The sequence below is a fragment of the Alligator sinensis genome, unplaced genomic scaffold (assembly GCF_000455745.1).
Source record: "Alligator sinensis unplaced genomic scaffold, ASM45574v1 scaffold169_2, whole genome shotgun sequence".
Classification (NCBI taxonomy): Eukaryota; Metazoa; Chordata; order Crocodylia; family Alligatoridae; genus Alligator; species Alligator sinensis.
In genome coordinates, this window is record NW_005842077.1 from 1690219 (window position 1) to 1695161 (window position 4943).

Genomic DNA, 4943 nt, shown 5'->3' on the forward strand with positions numbered 1-4943 from the left:
ACTGGGGGAGGGGCAGGGAGACACGATGAGGGGACAGTAATAGGGCAGGCAGGGGAAGGACCAATGAGAGGTGGACACATGGTAAGGGACATGCAGTGCAGAAGTGGGGGGACAGGCAGTAAGAAAGGCAGGCCTCCAGCTGTCTGTTCCCTCCCTCTACATACCCCATTGTGTCTGCCCCCCACAGCCTCAGAGCCCTGATCCCCCTTCCCCTATTCCCCCTCTACACAGCTTCTGCCCCCTGCAGCCTTGGGTCCCTACCCCCTCTTCCTCCCATCTCCCCAAAGTCTTTACCCCTCGCCTGCCCTTCCATTTGCCTTTGCTGACAGCTTGTCACTACTGCAGGCAGGGGGATTGGGCACTGGTTCCAGCCTGGCCCTGTAGTAGCAGCTGCGGCTCTGGCTCCAACCCCAGGTTAGGGCCAAGGCCAGAGCCACAGCAGCTGCCTCCCTAGCCCCTCACACTCAATTGTAAGCCAAGGGGCCTTTCCCCAACACCACCTCCCATATTAGATAGGTGGGTGGGGAACCTTATCTTTTAATCGAGTACATATGGTATTTTTATAGATTGTACATAGTACACTGGACATAATCTCAGTTTTAAAAAAATCATATATAGGACTAATCTGCATCAGGGCTTCCCATCTGCAAAGTTTCACTTTAATACAAACCTAGCAGGAACAATATTTTAAAGAATTAAAAGTATCCTTCCCAATCAGTTATTTGATGTATATTAATAGACTCTGTCCTTAATGACTGCACTTATTTATAGGCATTTCTGCATATTTCATCACTAGCTTCCAAGTGCAATGCTTCACACTGTAGTAAACGTCTCGGGTATATCAACACTTTTTCATATAAAATTGTGCCAGTTTTAACCATGCAAACTAGGCTCCTTTCAGAAAAGTAATATGAAAAAAGATAGCTGTTCTACCTGGCTCAGTATTTCTAAATGTAGATTAAAGTCCCTCTTAACATATAAAGATATACACAGACATCATGCATCTCTTGCCACAGCTGATCTGTTATAACTGAGTGAAACACACATCACCCATTGCCCCACTTACTGATTCTGTGGGACAATGGGCAATATGTTCCCCACTAGCATAGCAGATGCACCCCGGAGAATCTCTGCAAGCAGGGAAGGCCAGTGGGGGAAATTGGCTGATTGATGGTCCCAGCCCCAGGACCACACCAAAGCACTGAACTTGCTCCAGCGCAGTGCCAGGGCTGAGACTGCTGATTCCCAGGGTGCATCTGTAAGTGGGCAACACTTTGCCCCGTGTCCCATAGGAGCAGTGGGCAGGACAACAGGCAACATGTTTCACTCAATGAAGGAGATCAGCTGATTGACAGTCCCAGGCCTGGGACTATACTGGATTGATGCGCACCCAGGGAATCCCAAACAGAAGAACCCAGGTAGATATTCCTGAGGCTTCAGAGGCCTGATCCTCCATGTCCCAGGAATGGGAATTCCTGCCTTAAAGCAAACAGATATTTGCTGCAAACCAGTGGCACAAAATCATACCACTTATGTCACACCACAAATGTTGGGCATGTGTGGCACAACAAGGTGCATGTATATCTGTTGGCTTGGCCTTTGTGCTGCCATAAGATTTTTTTTATGGTGGCTCAATGCAAAATCTGTTTACACCTTAACATCTCTGTGTGCTGTTTTCAGTGACACTGAATTCTAGACTGTAGAAGACATTTTTTAATGATTTGTCTACATTCATATAATATTAATTGTTTAAAAAAATATCAGCTGGCCCTTCCCCATTAATAGCCATAAAAAATTATCCAAGATGCTCTTAACTCTGCGCTATGTTCCTGTATCTAGTTTAAAGGCAATTCTAATACCCACCTGCTTTTCACCCTTCTACATTCTCAACTTCCAGAAAATGAGTTCAGTGAAGAGTAGCAATGCTAACACTGTTCATCATAGCAGAATAGGGCCTGTACAACTCTGATGGAAGCCAACAGCATGAACACGGTCCTTTTACAAAAAAATTCTGAACATCCTCATATCTTAGAGATCAAGGAATTAGAATTTAGTCTGTGTCCCTTCAATCAAGGGTTCAAATTTTTGCAAAGGCTGGATGGCATCTTAACCTAGTGTCTCAATAGAGCATTTTTCCTTGTACTGTGATAACACACCTGTAGTCCTCACACACTACAAAAGCTCAACAGAAAAGTAATATGAGAAATGTATTTCATGTACTGTAACTGTTCATGGCTATCCATGTTTTGTTCCTTACAGAAAATGAATAAACTCAATTTATGGCAAAGTGGGCTTATGCCATTGGATCAGAAATTAGTGCTGAAAAAATGGGAGACCATCTGAAATAATGGTCCCACACAATAATAAAAGAAAATTATTTTAAAATCTTATATCAGTGCTATCTCACGCCACTCAAAATTTAATGCTTTTATGGTACAGGCAAATGTTGGAGGGAGTGTGGTTGTTTGGGGAACATTCCACTACATGTGATGCACATGTCCCGGAATCAGACTGTTCTGGAAGCAGGCTGGAGACATGGTGAAGGAAATAAAAGGGTGCCAACTATCAAGATAACCACTTAGTGTTCCTGTTGAACCTTCCTATGAACTCTGAACTTACAGAGGTCACAAGGAATTATTCACTCATCTTCTAATGGCTGCAGGAATTACAACTGCAAAAATCTGAAAGATGACAACTCTAAAATCAATGGCTGGTTTCCAAACGCTTGGTAAGTTTTAGTGATGGAAAAGTCCCACCAAGTCAGTGTTCTGCAGGGGGTGGGGAGGACAAGACAACGCTTACTTGGAAGTCTGAAGGAGTATTTTGGAATTTACTTACAAACAATCTTCTACCTTCAAACCAGAAAAAATCTGAGAGACTTTAACTCTCCTCCTCTGTTTTTCAACATATGATTAGTCCTCTTCTCTCCTCTCTGGACACTTTCTCCCCTGCAACTTAACTCCCTTTTCCGATGGACCAGATGCAGGTACTAGTGGATGGCAGCTCTGTAGATGCCTCATTTCTCTTCCTCTTCAGTAGTTGAAAACTACTGGCATTTTTACACGTGCTCCAGGGTGCTTTAATTAGAGCAGCTCTCCAAGGGCTTTAATTAGGGCTTCAATTAGAATAGCTCTCAGTTAACAAAAGTTTGTCTAAAGTGCCCCTGCTGCCATTTTGAAGTGTGGGGACACCAGTACACAACAGGTGGAGGCTGGATGGAGCACACTAATTGGCAAACTCCATCAGACTCAATTAATCGAGTCTGTAATTCCAGCATGTTGGAGCAGCCTCCCGGCACATCTACAGACACCCTATAACAGAGACAGCTGCCATGTGCTCATACCTAGCTGCTTTACATGCTCGAAGCTTTCCACTACTGATAGTAATAAAATGGATATTAGTAAAGACAGCCAACTCTGGACAGACTACTGACAAGGGCTCCAGAGACTAGTTTGTAAACTACATAGTCTGTGACAAGCTGCTGAAAAATGAAATTCCCTACCAACTTACTAACATATTACTGTGCAATGTGAAAATAAACACAGATGCATAGATTCATAGATGTTAGGGTCGGAAGGGACCTCAATAGATCATCGAGTCCGACCCCCTGCATAGGCAGGAAAGAGTGCTGGTTTCAGATCACTCTAGCCAGATGCCCATCTAACCTCCTCTTGAAGACCCCCAGGGTAGGGGAGAGCACCACCTCCCTTGGGAGCCCGTTCCAGATTTTGGCCACTCTAACTGTGAAGTTCTTCCTAAATGTCCAGTCTAAATCTGCTTTCTGCTAGCTTATGGTCATTATTTCTTGTGACCCCCCAGGGGCACATGAAAGAAGTCATCACAAGAAGATGAAAGGCAATAAAAGATAAAGTTCAGGTGTGACTTGACAACACCAGCTAAACCTTTCAATCAGTTTTTTCATCAACAGATTTTGGGGGGGGGGGGGGGGGGGGGGGGGGGGGGGGGGGTCCTTAATAAACCTTTACTAAACAGGCTTGGACAGTGGTTCTCAACCTTTTTAGGCTTGAGGCACCCCTTGATAGACCCGAGGCACCCCTGGGAAAATGCCAGCTCTTAGCTCTCACTATTTTTTGACCAGAGAAAAATAACAGAGCAATTCTTCTGCTGCAAAGACCTCTGCAAGACCACAACAGGGCAGAACGGCTTTGACACTGGGTTTCCATTTGAAATCTCCGTGTTTATCGTATGAACGCTCCGTGCACACCAAACAGTGCTAACACTCTACGGCACCCTTAAAAGGGCCTCAAAGTACTCCAGGGTGCTGCAGGGCCCAGGCTGAGAAACACTGCACTAAAGGAAGAGTTATTAGAAGAGGAAAGAGCTGACGGGAAAGCCAAAATCCTAAAAGAAACCCAAGGCTGGCAGTAAACACAAAGCTGGACATGAGCCAGTCGCAAGCTGCCTGCACAGATCTCAAAGAGGCCACTGTGCACCTAATGCTGGGCACCTCCGGACCAGTACGGGGGAGAAAAATTAGCAAAACAGAGCCAGAGCCCCTCCATTACACACGTGAGATGATCCAAGTGGACACTGAGGTGCAGCTCCCCAGGCAGCTGGCAGGGGAAAGCAAGGAGCAGGGGTTAGTTATCAGCGGCTGTCCCAGGAGACGGAAGGGGCAGCAGCAGCAGGAGACTGAAGAAAGGGGCAGCTCTGGGGAGCGGGACGTGGATCTGCTGTCGGACGCTGCGCGGGGGGGTAGGGAGGGGGGCGAAATGCACCTTCCTAAAATAAAATTGGAACAAAACTGCCTGATCCTCATGTTGTGCTGTGCCGCACAGATGTAAAGCATAGGCGCATGCACACACACAACACACAACACACATGCATGCAGACGCATGCACGCACACGCGCCCCCGTTCCCGTCAGCGCCCGCGCAAGGGAGGGCAGGACCCGGCGGGGCGCGCGCGCGCAGCAGCCGACTC

At 46.5% G+C, this 4943-nt stretch overlaps 1 protein-coding gene across 1 annotated transcript in view; it reads right to left on the minus strand.

Annotated features, from left to right (window-relative positions):
• The window catches only part of LSM6 (LSM6 homolog, U6 small nuclear RNA and mRNA degradation associated), a 30448-nt gene that overhangs the window by 10121 nt on the left and 15384 nt on the right, over positions 1 to 4943 (minus strand). The gene's annotated exons all lie outside the window — the stretch shown is intronic.